Source organism: Hibiscus syriacus, unplaced genomic scaffold (assembly GCF_006381635.1).
Source record: "Hibiscus syriacus cultivar Baekdansim isolate YM2019G1 unplaced genomic scaffold, ASM638163v2 tig00110059_pilon, whole genome shotgun sequence".
NCBI classification, from domain to species: domain Eukaryota; kingdom Viridiplantae; phylum Streptophyta; class Magnoliopsida; order Malvales; family Malvaceae; genus Hibiscus; species Hibiscus syriacus.
In genome coordinates this window covers 1,393,207-1,412,165 of record NW_024062582.1, presented here as the reverse complement: position 1 = coordinate 1,412,165, position 18,959 = coordinate 1,393,207, and the positions used below count along the sequence as shown (strand labels likewise).

At 33.4% G+C, this 18,959-nt stretch overlaps 1 pseudogene; it reads right to left on the bottom strand.

Annotated features, from left to right (window-relative positions):
• Window positions 1-12,680: 12,680 nt before the first annotated feature.
• LOC120214407 lies at window positions 12,681-15,689 on the bottom strand (annotated as a pseudogene).
• Between the last annotated feature and the right edge of the window lie 3,270 nt (window positions 15,690-18,959).

The window sequence follows — 18,959 nt, the reverse complement described above, 5'->3', positions numbered from 1 at the left end:
AATTGTGACCTTGATGCCCCATTTTGTCTTTGATAACATCAGCTTTCTTAGTCTGGACTTGTGTAGAAATCCAATAAATCTTATCTTTGAAAAAAAAATCTATCATCTTTGAAGAGAAAATCTATCATATTTGACGAATGTAGATGTTGATATGTCTGACTCAGCAGAAATTAATTAGGATAGCAACGTCTGTTCTGATTTGACTCTTGAAACACATCATAAGGAGGATTTACCCTAATTCCTTTCATGTCTCCACATCTAATTGGATCTCGAACAAGACATCTTGGACCATATCATGTCGAGATGTTTAACAACAACCTATCGTTCAATCATTAGTTGGCTCAACTAGTTTCTTGTTGTTAAAATTTCTGCTTCCCTTCTGTGGAAAGAAATCTTCATCATATCTCACTTCTGACTTTGGAGTTGAAGAAGTCAAACTTTATTACAGATCAATAAATGAAAACACCATATGATAGCAACATTGGTTCAACACCATAATCATTGGTTCGTAAAACATGTGACAATACATTCATCCTTTCTCGTGGTTTCTGCACAGATGTTCGTAAAATATTTGATAACACATACATCCTTTCTTGTGGCTTCTGTCCAGATGTTCATAAAGCATTTGACAACACATTCATCATTTTCTGTGGTTTCTGCACAAATTTCTGATCAATGAAGTTCTTTTCACAGTATTCAAAGCTTTTATATGATGTCACAAGACCATTTGAGAATAAAACTCATGGGGAATACAAGTGAGATGTTGTTGTGTTTCATGACCAAAAAGTTGGTCAAACTCACAAAATACGCTAGTGACAAATTGAATAAGAGATAACAACTGATATTGATATCATCTTGAGCAAGGGCAAGTGTGATATCGATCACGTTTTCTTCCATAATGAATGTTTTAGGAAGTAGAAACACATCAACTATAGGAGCCATATACAGAAAGAGGTCCATGGAATTCTTGTTATTGTGGATGAAACGCACATGATAAAACCTAATAGATTAAAACTCAGTTAATCCTGACTGGCAATGATAACTCCAGTAACAACAGGAATAAGGGTAATATACATCAGTCAAATATCCCTCTTCAATGTCATCAAGTAAGAAAAACTGATATGAAAAATGATTTTTAGCCTCAACAGCATGATTGAAACTAATTGTCAGAAATCTCAAAAATAATATTTTCAATCATCACTGACACACAAAATACAAAATTCAAAGCCGAGATTTTGAGGAACTGAACCCTGGATTGAGTAGTCTACCTGGGGACCATATTTATACATGCAACCGTGATGTAGCTTAACAAAGAACACGTTGTCGTGTGACACATGGTTAAGAAGATTGGGTATTTGAAACCATACTTGCTGAGTAGATATTTGTTCAACAATATGATCATAATGTAACTGCCTGATGAACGTTGCAATTATGTATAGTCAGCTCGACTGTCATTGTTTCACCATTTTTATTCTTCATATCTTTCCGTCTCATTGGAAATATTTTCTCAAGTCAATGATCTTTCCCTAAGATGATATGGGTCTTCAACATGCCCTAACATTTGCTGATACATATGTTCCAAATGCACCAACATTCTTGATTCTAATTAAGAGGGTTTTCAGCATGCCCATCATTTGCTGATACAAATGTTCAAAATGAGTCAATATTCTTAATTCTGATTGAAATGGGCTTTCAGCATGCCCGATCATTTTCTTTTTGTTAATCTGAGCCTTCAAAATGCCCCACATGGATCTGTCTAAAGTAACCTTTAAAATGCCCCAACATTTACTGATACTGATGTTAAAAGTGTGCTCAACATTACTTCTTGCTGAGATGAGCCTCCAAGAATGCCCAAATATTCATATTACTATGAGCCTTCAAAATGCCCCACCATTCTATTTCTTGTTGAAGGCTTTCAAGATGTCCCGCATAGATCTGTCTGAATTGGGCCTTCAAAATGCCCCCAACCTTCTAAACTGTAAGGCTTACTTTCAATGTTTGTTTGATTTCAATATCATGATCCCCACGAGGTCCAATTTTGACAATGCACTATGGTGGTACTTGTGGCTTTATTCGTGCCCCAAATCTGTTTATTTTGAATACCCTCATTCTGGTTTCATTAAATAGCAGTTGTCAAGTAACTTGAGAAATTCTCTTCATGTTGTCACAAACTTAAGAAGTAATCACTCCTTTTGACATAAATGTCTGAGATACGTGCCTCTTTTGAATGAGGTGATGATCTTCTGGATATGGAGGGATCTAGTCGGACAGAGTGGTATAAATCGCTTGGTAATTCATTCCAGACCGATACAGTGAACCTTGTTTTCAGTGAAGTCTATTTCTGGAATATACTTTTCCTTGATTATGAAGTGATCTTTCAGGATGATTTCACAGATATTGATCGTTCTTATAATACCGAGGAAATCCTGAATTATGATTATGATGAGGAGAATAAACTGTTATACTTGACAAAAATGGGGGTACTTAGAGGCTGAGGCTTCAATAGCCATGGAGAGATGTGGTCTCGATTCATCAATTGCAGAGTTGACAGATTTTATATGTACTGCTTAAATGGCTAAGGTTGTTGACGCACTTCTTCCGGTAGAAGATAGGAAGCCATTATGCAATGACCCCAATTACAAGAAAAGGCGAAACTCGGGCTATGATTTTTGAAAAAGAAGAAGCAGAGGAAGCTTGAAAAGAAGCTTTCTAATGACGACGATCATGCAGTTCATCTTTCAAATCTAATGATTGGTTTTGGGGTTTCTATCAAACCAGATCAGATAACTCCAAGAACACTTCTAGAAGATGCTATTGATCCTCCTTATTTCTACTACGAGAACGTGGCACTTGCTCCAATTGGTGTCTGGACTGAAATGTCATGGTACTTATACGATATAGAGCCAGAATTTGTAGATTCGAAGTATTTTTGTGCTGCTGTGCGGAAAAGGGGCTACATTCATAATATGCCAATTGAGAACAGATTTCTTCTTATCCCGCTTCCTCCACGCACCATACATGATGTTTTTCCATTGAATAAAAATTGGTGGCCTTCATGAGATCCAAGAACAAAGTTGAACTGTTTACACATGTACAGAAGTGCCAAATTGAAAGAATTGATCTGTAAGGTTCTTGAAGCTTATGACGATGAGCCACCTTCAAATGTCCATAAGTATGTTCTTGATGAGTGCCGAAAATGGAATCTGGTAGGGGTTGGAAGGAATAAAGTTGTTCCACTTGAACTTGATGAAGTGGAAATGCTTCTGGGTTTCCCTAAAAACCATACATGAGGAGGAGGAGGATCTTCTAGAGACATGTTCCCCGGTGGTATTAATGTCCTTTCTCTTTTCTCTAGGATTAGTGATGCAGAGGTTGCCTTCTACTGTCTTGGCATACCGGAAGAAATAAAAATCATCAGAATGAACTAGAAGATTTTTGTTGGTGCATTTTCTTATAATAGCTGCTACAACAACTTTCTTTTCTGTAACCCCAAGATACGCATTGCCATATCTCACTCTTCCCGAAACATGGAAAGGTTTAGTTGATAGCAAAACTTGGTTATCTCTATTTTTAGAATCTTATAACCAAGGTTATCCAATATGAAAGATCTATAAGTGTAGAATCTATTTCAATGTCTTATTCTGTGCCATAAGTTCTCAAATTCAAGTTCAACAATCTTCTGAAGGATATAATGGATATAATCCTGACAAAGAAAATGATCGACATGGAAGAGGCAGCAATGATGCATCAAGATCTGAACCAGTATCACGGTATAACCAGAGTACAAGTGGTGACTTGTTCATTCCCATAATACACCTTAATGGGACTTATGACTCTGTGATTGGAGAATCTGATAGAGACATGGATTGATGGCTGGGGAAAATAATTTGTTTGGTGATGCTTATCGCCCTCAGCATGAGATAAGTAATAATCTTTCTTGATAGATTGCTAATGATGTCACAGGAGAGCGACATAAGTTCAATTCTCCTAACTTTCTGGCTTCTTGGACCACTTACTTTCAAGAAAGTGAAATTCTTCATCATTCTGGCCTCGTTTATTCTTTTTCTTCAATAGAGGTAGAATAGGCCACAACTTGCTTCAAGGTCCTTTCTCCTTTGAGACTGTCCTGTTTGAAAATGTTTTTCCTCCTTTCTTTATCAAAGAATGAAAGAATTTTGTAAAGTGTTACCTATCACAGATTCACAATAGAATCAAATCATAAGCATGAATTTAATGAATATCAAATAAATCAATTACGCTTTTGAATAAAAAAAATCATAGTCATATGGCAAGTGTTAAAATTATTGATTGATTTAGGGCTTAGGTTAATTATGGTAAAGTAAGGTTTGTCAGGTTGATCTAGCCTATATGTATTCTTTGAGCTTCCACTATCTTGAAGGAAGGGTTGTTATGCTCATCTCATAGAGATACTTATTAGTTCCAGAATCTCAGGAACGTCTTTGGGATGTGCGGTGCTTCATCAAGAGCTTAATATCGTCTCTTATGTTGTTGTTGCACCATTCAATATTCAAGCTGCCTTTTATCATTTTTCATATCATGCATTAAAGATTTAAAAAAACAATTTTTACAAATAAAAATCAATCCTGAGAGGCGGAATGAAATCTGAAGATAGTCTCTTTCACATAAAAAAACCATGTATAATTAGAATGGACTTTTCAGGTACGTAACGTAGGCCAAGGCTCATGGTTATGAAAGAAAGGGATAAAAAGGCCCAAACAAGTGTTTAAGAGTAATTGAACCAAAGATCAATTCATTCTGATGCCTTCAATCTTGCCTTGCTTGACTTGGATCTACTTTGCTGGGGTTTTTTCCATAAGATTCATTCATCTCCAGTATTTCTTGTGCTTCTTGTTGAATATGAATCTTTGAACTTTACTGCACTTGATCAACCTTGTAACTTGAGGCTTAATGAGTCACCCATCTTGATTCAATTTTTCCTTTTTTTTAGTATAAGACTTCAATTGCTTTGAGTACCTCATTTTCCTCTTGCATTTCAAAAATTCTTTCGTTATTTTTGAATGAATTGATATTCAAGCACTTTTCATTTGATCTACCTTGTAGTTCAAAACTCTCTTCATTTCATGAAGATTTGCCTTCGTAATTGACAATCTTTATTCTTGTGAGCAGATATCCTTCACCTTGCCCCACAATGTGGAGGGTGATCCTTGGTTAAGGTTGAATCAGAAGAAAATATTATAGGCTCAAAATGGGACAAAAAGGATATATATACATATATTTGAAAGGATAAATGAAACAATTTCGTTTGTCATCTCATACACAGAAGCCTTTGTAAAAAGAGGTATCCCCATGGGGATGAATATTCAAGATTAATTTTATTTACATGAAAACAATGTAATTAATGCATGATATATTTATCTAAATCAATCCTTTTTATTCTTCTTTGAGTATGCCCAATCACTCAAAATTATCTTCGATAAGTTGATCCATGATGCCTCATCTCGTCTCTTCTTGCAGGAAGATTCACAGATAATTTGAAAGTTTGGTTCTTTTTTAGGTCTTTTGGTTCATGATGGTTTTGTATTTGGAAGGACAAATGTGTGACTTTTGAAGTCGTGTATATAGTGGAGGGTAATGAACCAATCAACTCTACTCGAGAAGGTAAACATCTGGATTTGGTATCTCAAAAATAGGTAGAGGCATTATTTAATCTACTTGATACTTAAAAATTTCAAGATTAAAATTTAATTCCTTGCTCATAACCATAAAAGCAAAACAAATTTATTTATCACAAAAAGCGAGAAAGGAACAAAAAAAATTCAAACAAGATACTGAAAATAGAAAGGTATTTCAGTGGTAGATAACACTTCCACTTGTTTATGCATCATTACTCCTCTAATGTCGGGTGTGTAATAGGATCAGGGTCATTGTCTTCAGTTGCCCCCCATTTCTTGATCATTTCTTGTGTCAAGACTCCCTTGTCAACAAGTGTCTCTATTTCTTTTAACATTGGCCAATAACTCTCTGTTGAGTTCCTATATACCCACAAGTGAAAATTACAAAAGCTATTTTGATCATAGCAATGAGCAGAAGGGTTTGGTGGCACTTGCGTTGGTCTTGGTGTGATGTATTGACCTTTAACCAAATGAGGGTATAAGTCTAAATTGGAAGTTTGGAACACTTCCAAAGTTTTTCTTGATCGCATGACTTTCTTTGGTCGATCCGAACAACTTCTTTCTCTTTTTATTTTGCAGTGGCGGGGATTCTGGATGCGACATTCATTCACATCATCAGTTTTCACTTTCTGATCCGTCGGGCGCTTGGATATGACTTTTGAGTTTCCTTTGTTGATCATATTTTCAATTAATTCTCCATTTATCAATAAATTCTCGAATTCCTTCGTCGGTTTTGCCAGCATTAACTCAAAGAAAGGAGCGTGAAGAAAATTTTGAAACATACGTGATATCTCTTCTTCTACCATGAGAGGTTGAACTTGTGCTGCCACTCCTCTTCATCTTAATGCAGACTCCTTAAACCATTCATTGGCTTTTATTTTTACTCCTTGAAGATCCATACGTGTTGGAGCTAAGCCTTTAACATACCGATATTGTCCCAAAAATGCATCAGCTAAATCAACCCATCTCTTGATCTGTTCTTGAGTCAAATGATTGTACCAGACTACTGTTGGTCCAATGAGGCTATCATGGAAGGAGTAAATTAACAAATCATCAGAATTTAAACATCCTTCCATTTTTCTGCAAAACATTCTTAGGTGGATTAGGGGACAACTGGTGCCATCATATTTCTCAAAATCTGGCATTTTGAATTCATGGGGAATAATCAAGTCTGGAACTAAGCTGAGCTCTCTTGCTTCTAATTCTTTGCGGGAGGCATTAACACTTTTCATATTTCTGATTGTTTCATCCATCCTCTTGAATCTCTCCTCATATTGTGAATAATTAATTAGGTTATTCTTTGGGCTCAAGTGGGATGCCCCATGGTTTGTTATCATTCTCGACTCTTCAATCTGATAGCATGGTTGCTCTTTAATAGTTATCTCTTCTTTATCAGATGCCATCCCCTGAGTAATTTGATTTGATCCATCTGGTACTGAATACGATGCTTCTTTCCTTGTATCTTGAGGTAACGCTGTCAATTGTTCTAGCCATTGATCTTGTAGTCTTTTATAAGATTGCTCCATTGTTTTCATGATGATAATACAGTAATATGAATAAATGATCTTGTTTTACTGTTACAGAAACCTTTCATGAATTATTTACATGTTTTTATAATTAATGTATATAACAATGCTTAAATAACAAATGTAATGTAAATGTGAAAATGCATTAATGCAAAAATAAGAATGCAAAATGTGCAATGCAAAAGAAAACATAAAAGTATGAATACAAAATGAAAATGCAAAGATGTGAAATGCACATGCATGTATGAAAAGGTGTTACTCAAGAGTGATCATCTTAGAACATATTTCATTGAACACAAAAGTTTTTGTGCATCAAACAAAACTTGTACATGTAAGGGACAACTTTCAGTCCTAACTTCAACAAAACTTTACATATAGGGGATAACTTTCCCATTTTCTTCTCTAAAGCCAAGTTAGTCTATCAGCTTATGGGCCATATTGCTTGTCTGGACTGTAGCTTCTTCCATGACATTATCTTTTTCCTTTATCTTCTTGTGTCAATTCTCGGAGTTGCTCATTTTCCCTTGTAAGAGAACCTTTGTGTTCAAAAAGTTCTTGGACAAGATCTTCATATATGTTGCAGTTCTTTTTTAGTTTGGCGACCCCTGTTATCCACTCTTCTGGGGTGTTTTCTATGCCAGCATTTTGAAAGTCTTGACTGACCTTCTGGAAATCTTCATGCATGGTTTCCATTTTGGTGCTCAATTTATCGTTTTCAATCTTTAAATGATGTATTTGAGCCTCAAACTTCAGCAAATCTTCTTCTTTCTGGGCGCCCCTACTGATACTATTACCTTTGAAGACTTTTGGTATTAATCTAGCAGGACCTTCAGTTACCAAACTAGGTCGATCATTTATCATAAATTATAAGGTTCCATGATCCAAAAGACTTTGGACTCGAGGTTTGAAGGCAAGACAATTCTCGATGGTATGTCCTTGAGCTCCGGCATGATATTCACAATAAACGTTGATGTCATACCAATTCGGATATGGAGGTTGGAATGGTTTTATATAGTATGGAACCACTTCTCGTGCTTCAAGTAGCTTTTCATACAACTCTTTATATGGTAAAGTGATAGCATCAAAATGAGAACCGCTTTTTGTCTTGGATTTAACCTGAGTTTTAGACGTTGGTAGCATACTAAACTTCGGCGATTTCAGATTACATGATTTCTTCTCATCTTTGGGAGTTTTTATAGTTGTCACAATTTATTTGATATCTCCAGACAGTTTGTGAATACGAACGATGATTGTCTGTAATTTCTCAAATTGGTTAAGATCTGAAGTTCCTCGTATATTTGAGATTGTTGGATTATCTTCATTGAGCTCTCTCTCTTTTTGTGCAGGAATCTCTTTTCCTTTGGCCAAATCAGATATTCTACCCATCATCTTGGACATCTTTTCTGTTATTTGTTGTATCTCCTTTTGCTCTTCAATAGGCATACGATCTTTGGTGCATAGCTCTCCTCTATCCTCGGAGTTCCCTCAGGATGCCATTCCATGGTTGCGTCATATTCTATTTGATCATAAAATTTTTTGTCCATTATGAAGTCTTTCCAATTTGATGAACAGTCTTTCAAGTCAACACCTTTTGGTTATGCCATGATAATGCAATGCAAACAAAAGAAATCAATATAAACAAGTTAGAGCAAAATAAAAATGAGAAAGGAAAAATAAATTGGTTAGTACCAATTAATGGAAAGAAAATATCCTATCTATCAAGGTATAAATCCTAACCTCATGCTTTCTAGTTCCATGCTTTGTTTGGGAAAATTAACCTAACTGCATGATTTCTAGTTCCATGTTTTGTTTAGAAAAAAATTAAATCAAATAAATTAAAAGCTAGAGCTTATTTCTCCTTTGTGTACACCTACGGACAGAGGTTCAGTACTATCTTAGATCGGGTAAATTTCTAGGGTTTATTATATGCAGGGTTTCAGTCTAGGAGTAAAGGTACTCGAATTGTCCTTGTTAGTGCCCCCATGGGCTGCCAAACCCTCAATCATAGTCCACTACAGACTTAAGCGGATCGAGTTCAATTCGAGGGGACACATTTCCCTATGCCTGACACGGAGAATAAATTATCACGAAGACATAGAGCATATAAACCCTGAAAGTTAATTGCTAGGTCTGACACGGAGAATAAATTCTCACGAAGACGTCACTTTCACTCTCACTTAAAAGGGACAAGCTTGATTATAAAGCTTATGTTATGCAATGCACGTGTTGTGTGTGAGGAGAAATATTCAAACCTCTGACAAACAAATAAATAATGAAATTTAATACTTGAAAATAAAATAAAAAACATTAATAAAAAATAATATATATATATAAAAATATTATGAAAATAATAAGTATATATAATAAATTTGAAAAGAAAGAATTATAAATTAAATATATGAATTTTTAATTTCTAATCAATAGAGACAATTTATAATTGATTTTAAAGCTTGAACAGGTCCCCAAGGAGTCGCCAAGCTGCCGTAACCGGTTTTCACCCGGGCACGAATTTTGTTTTGGGAGTCGCCAGGTAGGTCGAATACCTAAAAATTATATTTTAAAAGAGTTTTTAAGAAAACATTAGTTAAAAGATAAACTGGTCTGCGTTTTAACAAAAAATTTGTTCTTTTTAATAATAAAAAGGGATTCTTGGTCGATTACTTTTGGGGAATGATTAGCACCCCCACAACGCCCAAAATTGGTACTAATTAATTATAAATTGTCTCTATTATTGAAATTTAAAAATTCAAAAATATATTTAATTCATAATCCTGTTATTTCAAATTTATTAATATAATTTTAAGAAAATATAATAATATATATTTTTATTTTTATAAATAAGATATTTATTTACTTAGAAATATCAGAAAAAGACTTCTAGGTGCTTTAAGACAGCCCATTTCTTAAATTAAAATAAATAAATATTAAAATATGATTATTTTCCCTAAAAATAATTCATATAAAATTAAATTTATTAATAGGATTTTTATTTAATAAAAATATTACTTATTATATATTTATATGACTAAATAATAATAATTAATAATAATAATTAAATATATTGAAAATAAACATATAAGCTTAAAATATAACTAAACAGTGACTAAAATAAATAAAATTAAAACTATAGTATTACAATTAAAAATAATAAAAATTATGGTAAAAACAAAATTTATTTAAAATATCAATGACTAAAATGTAAAATATCAAAATTAAATGCTTAATTCAAAATATTATTAAATCTAGATACTATTAATGTAAATTGACCATAAATAGTAATACTGGATCAAAATATAAATTATTAAAAACAATTGGTACTAATTATAATATTTGCCCTAAATATATATAGCTAAAGTAATTTAACGTAAAAGCATAGATTTGGTTTACACAGTTGAGGGTAGGTTTACTTTTCCATTTAAGCAAGCACAAAAAGTCTTATTTTTATAATAGATAAAACAAAAGCACTTGATTTCAACTACACAACTATTTTACAATTAATACGTGAATTAGGGGTATATATATTAATTAATGACTAAAATTAAATAAAGATAAAATGAAGGATAATAATTAAATTATTAAATTAAAAATATTTAAACTTGAATAATATAAATAAAATCAAATTGCAATTAAATAATAACCAAAATAATTAAAATTATAAGACTAAATTAAGAAATAATAAAACTTATAGACTAAATTAAGATATTTAGAAATTGGATTTCTTGACCAAAATATAACAATTACAAATGTGGAGTGACTACGCGTGTGGTTTACCCAAGCAGGTATTTACACAGACACCCCTCCTCCAAAACAACGTCCTATGGGGGAGGGTATTTAAACCCTTTAAACAGCCTAAAGGACCAATTTCCATTCATTTTTCATTTTTTTTTTTTCTTTTAGAGAGAGAGGCTCTGCCTTCTCTCTAAAACCTCCCACAGGAGGTTGGCCGGTGGTCAAGTTCTGGCGTTGATCACCACCGCCGAACCTCCCCAGGCTGAATCCGACCTTAGTTTTTCTTAAAACACTCCTAATCGGAGTAGATCTACAATAATACTTTCGGTATTTCAAAGGTTTTGGAGATGTGGGGAAGATCCGGCGGCTGTGTAGCTTTCTTGGTGGTGAGTCTTCTTCTCTCTTTTCTCTTTGCTTTCGATTTGCTGCTGTGGGTATTATTTGGTATTTTTTGTGGTGTTGGATCCTCGTTCTTGCCCTTTTCTGTTGTGTTCTCTTCTCTTTCGCAGGATCGGTGGCCTTTATAGGCCACCATGATACTGCTCTCGGACCGGTCACGAAGGGGGCTCTTTGACGAGTCACTGGACTATGGTGGTGACTCACCATAGATCTGTATCATGGAGGGGGAGATGGCTTCGGGAATCTTCGGAGAAACATCGGCGTGGCGTCATCGAGTGTCTGCAACGGCTGGATGTGGCATCTGGCAGAGGCGGCGCCGCGTGGTTTCCCTAGGGTATCATACCCTAGGGTTTTCATCTGGAAGCATCAGGACCATTGGATCAGGGCTAGATCCAACGGTGTAAGTTGAGGCAGTTGGAGCTGAGAAGTGTAAAACCCTAGGGTTTCCTCTGTATCAGGGTTGGTCTCTACTTGGGCCTCAACTGGGCTCCGGGATCTTGTAAAACGGGCCTTAGGGATCTAGGCCTTGTCATTATTTATTAAATAATAATAATAATAATAATAATAATATAATATATATAATATAATAATAATAATTTTAATAATAATAATAATAAAACGAAATGAAAAAATTATTGTTTACAGATACTATAGGCTCGGTCTCAATACTTCATGGAAAGGTCTCGATACTAAAATTCCAGAATACAATTTTAGTACCGATACTCAAGTAGGGGTATCGATACTCTTATGTCAGTATCAATACTGACATATCAATATCGATACTACCTCCTTTCCAAATATAATGAATTCTGGTAATTTTAGAAACAGGGATGAGGGACCCAAGCTACTCTTTAATCCTTCAATAAGACCTCAAGTGAGAATGATATTAACAAATTAAAGTTCAGTTAGAAAGCCTAAAATTTAGGGAATCATAAGACTTGCCTTGTATGATGTCTGGGAAACAAGGCAGACACCCGAATCACCTTAGAATAAGGAAATGTTCGTATGCTAAGATGTGAACAACTTTAAGATGGTACATTAGGCACATATTTGCTAACTGGGCGTAGATGCCCTAAGGCTCGATAGAGCAAGTTAGCAGGTGACGTAATCTGATGTAGAATTTCGATTTCACCTAGGTAGGATAGAGGGGTGCGTGAGCTCCGAGATGTAGCCCCTCAACCGCACCATGATGCTTACATTTGTACGCATGTTCAGTTAGCAAATTCATATGCTAACATGTATGAATTAAGTATGTTTAAGTATGTTTTAAGTATGAACTTTTGAAGATGCATGTAGTTTAGTTTGGTTAGTGTTGCACCGAGCTTGTGAGCTCAGTGTTCGGAATTTATAATTTGAATATCAGTACTAACCGAATATATGTCGAATATAAATACAACATCGTTATCTATTTTGAGCCTTGCAACAAAGGGACTTTATAATTAGGCAAGTTCCCCAAACTACCTAAGCCAGAGTGATCATAAGTCCTGTTTTCTTCTTTAACTTTCCCCCATATAACAGCATAAAACCCCGAGGATAAGATAATTGCTCCGATCACACTACAAAAACAAAGATGAAATCAAGCTTATTAGACATCAATTAACCAAAGTTAAGATCTGCTACAAATCGAACCGTGATTATCATTTCGGTTCGAACCGAAGCTTAGTACCTTCCAAGATGTAGAGTATCACCAAGAAATATGGCACTCATGAAAGCAGCAATGGCAATAGATAATGGCTTGAAAATTACAACGTAGACCGGCCCTTTCAAGTGAAGGCCCCATATGTGCACTGAAGAGCTGATGGATGAAAATACTCCCTGAACAGGTGCATGAAAATTAAGAATTATATTTAGATATTTTCTTTATATTTTTTTAAAAGAAATTATTAGATAATTAAATTCTTACCGAATATAGGACTGTAACAATGACTAATGCAGGTGTTGGCCTCCAAGAACTCATGTTTGATTCTACAATCAAGGATATTGGCATAGCTATAACTGTTGCACACAAGTTATACAAGAAAGCTATAGTCAACTCTTGCTTGTATATCTGCATCACCCGAGTCTGTAAAATGTATAATAAGTTATTAAATTTAATTGTCCAAAAAATGTGAATACTATTTTAGAATTTAGAAACCACTTAAATATCATTTACTAAAAAGAGTAAACATCTATTTTTGTGTTATTATTTATTTTTACATTAATGAAAATTTATTTTCCTTTGACATTTCCAATTTTAAGATATAAAAAAAATCTTTATATTTTTCGGTTGGTTGTTCATTTTTTTTGAATAGACAACTTCAATTATTTTATTTCACTTGAAGTAATTTTCAAAAAAATATTTTTAAAAATATATATATATATACACACAATTTTTATTTTTTATTTTGAACAATTTCTACTTAGAGGGAGAGGATAAAAAATTAACTCCTAATGACCATTAATATCAATTGAAAACTTTTAACTTTGTTTTTTAAATGCGCCTAAAAGAGGTTGAGGTCATTCAGTAAATAGTGTTACCTGAATAATGTACCAGAAGGAGTAAAGAAGATAAGCAACAGCAATTAAGACCCCACCAAATAGCCAATTAGGTTCCGATGATTCAAGTGGCCGTTGATGTGAAAGAGACGACGATGAAAAGACTTTGGGGCCTTTGTAAAGCACAACTACCAATGCACCAGATATTGATACTATGGTTCCAATTATTTTAGCTTGACTGGTTATGCTTCCCACTTGTATTTTCTCCATCCTTTTCATAACACGTGTGAACCACATCAAAAGTGGAAAATTATAAATTTCTTCTAGATGTAATCATAACATTAAGATGAATAAACATAATGCAAACCACAAAGCAACATGAACGAAAACAATTATAGTTTAATTAAGTCTCTAAATTATATTTTTCTTTAAATAGGTGTCTAAATTTTCTTCAGTAATTCAGATGTCTAACATTACAAATGTTATCATTTTAGGTGTCTAGACTGTAATCTTCGTTAACATTTTTTATTAACTGATATGTGTCATATTTGAGTAATTTTTTTAAAAAAGTTCAAATAATATTTTTTAAAATTCAAAATTTTCAAAAATCTTAAAAAATGATCCCAAACTTTTGAAAAATCCTAAATCTAATCTCTATATCCAAGTTGATCGTCACCCTTGTCGTCATTACCGTCGATCGAACCTCCACCCGCCACGTCTCTACCCGACGACAATTTTCTTGTCGTCTAATCTCTATATCACTGGATGTGTTTCTTTAGGTGGATGTTCAAGGGTAAATGACCTTCGGGTGGAGGTGTGTTCGGGGTAGGCTCGGTTGATGGTAACGATGGTCGAAGTGGGGGATGAGGGGGTATAGGACTAAAATTAGGGTTTTCAAAGTTTCTGGTTTTTTTGAATATTTCTAATTTTTTTCACTTTTTTAATAAAAATATTTTATTTTTTAAAATTTCAAAATTACCAGAATGTGATATGTGTTATTTAACAGAATTTTTTTAACAACGATATTACGGTTCTGACCTAAAGTAGTAACGTTAGACACCTAAATTAACCGGAAAAAGTTTAAATACCTATTTAGAAAAAGTGATATGGTTTGAGTATTTATTTTTATATTGAGCCTTATAACTGCTATGGAAAGATTTTTATATTTTCCTTGGGTTAATTACATTGTACTTCTTCAAACTAAAACTCATTCTAAATTAGTCTTTGGATTTCATAATATTTATAGTTGAATTTTAAATCTAAAATAGTATTCCAATCAACTCCTTGAGAGGTAGAGGGATGTACCTGAAAATTACGGCAAGGATGAAGGTAAAAGCAGGTGAGAGGTTGCCGACGGCTGAGGCTAGAGTTGGGGAGCTATATTCTATACCTTTATATGAACATGCTTGAGCTAAAAACCTGTTAAAAAATAAATAAAAAAATCAACAAAAGAGAAATCGAACAAGTTAGTGAATCAGATGAAGAAGAAACCAGTACCCAATAAGCCCAAGCAGGCAAATCCTAGAGAAAAGATGCAACTTCAATGGTGAAACCACTGCTCTACTGCATACATCACGAGGTAAAGAAACACACCGACATCAGTCCAGATTACGAAAATATAGCCGGGGATTTAAATAGCGTTCACAATCAATGAATCGAAAAGGAACCTGTAGAAGATTAAAGGTAGAGGGAGAAGAACAAGGGTGGCAATTGCATAAGAATAGGTGATGAAGACATAGTAGCTCATCATGGCCGAGGAAGTTGAAGCTTTGAACAGATGTTGACCACTACGTTCCCTGATTCGACGGCCACCATGGCCGCAAATGGAAGGATATGATTGTAGCAACACCTTCTCGCCATCGATATCCTTTTTATCTTGTCTTAATGGCTGATTAATTTTGAGGATTATATCTAACATTTTCAATGTTTTGTGTTGCAGGAAAACATCTCTTTCGAATCTACAGAAGCCACATTAAAAAACAAACCAATAAAGATATTTTTCTTGTATCATACAACAAAGACTCTCTTATACTTGCGTCATGTTTATTGAATTTAATGTTTTTTTTGATATATTTTTGTTTTTTCCATTGAATTATTGTTGTATATCTATTTTGGTCATCTGTTTGATATAATAAGATATTTAGTCCTTAAAACTTACACACTCTGTCAATTAATTTGATCCTAATTTAAAATAATTGAATAAATTTAACCCTCCTTATTTATAAATTTTATTAATTTAATTCTCAAAGCCCATCATCAATATTTTCTCCCAAAATTTTTGTCAAACTTGAAACAAAATAAAAAATTTTAATTTTAATTTATGAATACAAAAAAAACTTCCATACTTGGAGAAACCAAGTTTTTTTTAGCATTCATAACCTGATATGGATCTGAATGGTATTTTTATCTTTTTTTTAGTCATCCATAACTCATTAGCCTCATTGAATCTTTATGGAAACTAGTTTCATTTTTATGTCTATCCCTGGTCCTAAAAAAATATAAATGAACAAGTTTATCTTTGGCTTATTGATCCCTATAACAAATTGAACTTTTTTCGTCTTCTCAAATTATACTCACAATATTACACTTTCTTATGTTTTTTTATCAAATTCATTATACTCGTGTATTTTCATTTTGTTAATACCGTGTTCAACATAAAAATTCTCTTTCAACCTATGAAAAAAAAATCAACAACAACATTATCTAAAATTATTAAACCTTACAAAATATAAAATTTGACAGTCTTTTTTCACCTTTCATCATAAAGAGAGAGTCATTAAAAAATACACATAACTCCACCTTCATCGGAGTATATGTACCCTTTTGAATCCAAAATACCTAATGAAATCAAAATTTTCTTCAAAAATGGAATGTGTCTTACATTCATATTTTTCAAACAATTTCATCAAACATCTTAATCTTGATTATATCAATATCAATGATCTTACATAAGGTATAATTCCTCATAAAAATAAAACGTGTAGACATCGATTTATACATAAAAAATTAGAGCACACAAAATTTACATAGAAAATTCTTAAAAAAATCATGAGAAATTTAATAAAATGTCAAAATTACAAGAGATTTACACCGACTTGTAAACAATAATCATAATGCTTGTTATCTATTATAAGAATCATTACTTGACGAGAAAGAAATCTCATATTACAATGAGTTTTTATTCCATACAAATTTGTATTTCCAACCAAACACTAATGCAGGAAGTATAGCCATGTTAAAATGGAATTTGGGTCACAACCTCTAACATTGAATATATATAATTATAAAAAAATCTATATGGATATATGCAACCCTATTTACTACTATCTACAATAATATTATTTTATGTAAGATGACAATATTTATTGGATTCGACACTAACTAATCCATATGGATGTTGCACTTGGAAGATTAATATGAAGCTGATCTTAATAAATCCTAATTTAAGTAGGAACTTGTTAATTTTGTCTACTCTACTACATGTATTATTAACTTATGTGGGTTAATAATAATAATAACCTAATTTGGACACTTCAAACAAGCTACGAGAAAGAATAAACTTAACTTCATGATGAGTATTTAGAGAAACCTTCCCTCATTTTGATAATGCTTATTGAAGAGAAATATGAACGTGATTTATCCTTTCCTATCAGCTCGTTCTCAAGTTTGACACATGCCCATATAAGATAGATTAGGATTTTGAGTTTTATAACTAGAGTGAATTATTGTGCATAAGATTTTTTAGCTTTGTTTTTATTGATTTATCAATCTCTCAATAAGTATTTATAGGAGAATATCCACTTCTTAGTACCGAATGCGCTCTAGAGTTGAGCTAATCTGATTACTTCCAGAATTATCATCGATCCAAACTTGAGGAGACGAACAAGGATTCAAGTGGTATTTATGCTATTCAGGTACTGACATAGCACTAACATTGGTTGACCGCCTTAATCTGTGTTCCATAACTTTTAAGAGCAGTGCAACATCCAATCATTCCTGAGCTTGGGATATTCTTGATTCATTTCCATTCTAGGAGTATTTTGGTCATTTTACAGTTCAAGGGTACTCAATTATTTTCTTTGATTCAAACATATGCATCATTCTATCAATTTATTTGTCAGGCGGTTTTGTCCAGAAATCACAATTTCTAAATCTTTCTCCATCTTGGGTTAGAAATCAGTTATCTAAATTTTCTAGACAAAAATAGCATTTTCTATGCACATCAGAAATTTTATCGAATCAATGTCTTTTTAAAGCTATTATTCAACTTCCAGGACAATCCTTGTCTTTTTACAACATAAGGGTATTTTCCTAATTTCACCTAACCAAGTATTCTCGTCCAAGTACCTTTGTTATTTAATCTTTAATGATATAATTTATAATTTACATATCCATGTTGATTCCTTTATCACTTAATCCCAGAACTTGTAATTTAGTTCTAACTGTCCTCCAATTTTTTATATTAGTCATCTGAGCCATATTCAGTTACATACTTTTTACCGCCTTCGTATCGAGTGTAAGAATTAATTAACTATTCAGATAAAACCATACATTTTTATTCATGCATTTACCAATACCAACATGTTCTATAAAGCATGAAAAGGTAGTAATGTATTACCTCGATTTTTATGTCATATTGATAAACCATTTAAATTCCATTCGAACGCCCTCGATCTTTAATTCAACTTCCAATAATTCTCAAATACATAACAACATAAATTTCATAAAAAGTAGAGCTTAATTGTGAAAAACGGATCGAATTGGGTGATTAATCAGTGAAAAACAGCTTATCGAGTTCGAATTTGACGAAATGGACTTCAGAATCAGACTCAGAACGTCGAAAAACATAAAATATGACTTTTCAAAAATTTTGATTTTTTTTTGTCAAAGTCAATAGTCAACGGCAGTTAACAGTCAACGGCTCGGTCCAGGCGGCTCGGCTCAAACGGCTCCCTTGGATGACAAGCGATGCCCACTCTCAGGAGGCAGCACGTGTGGCGGCTCCAGTCGTCGGTTCGGCGTGAAATTTTCTAGATTTGTATATCGAGACCTCAAGAGTCTCGTGCAAGTATTATTTTTCATCAAAACATAACGGATTGTAGAATTTTAAAACGTACCAACTTATTCGACGGTGGCCGGCGAGTGACGACGACGGAGCAACAACGGCGAGATGATT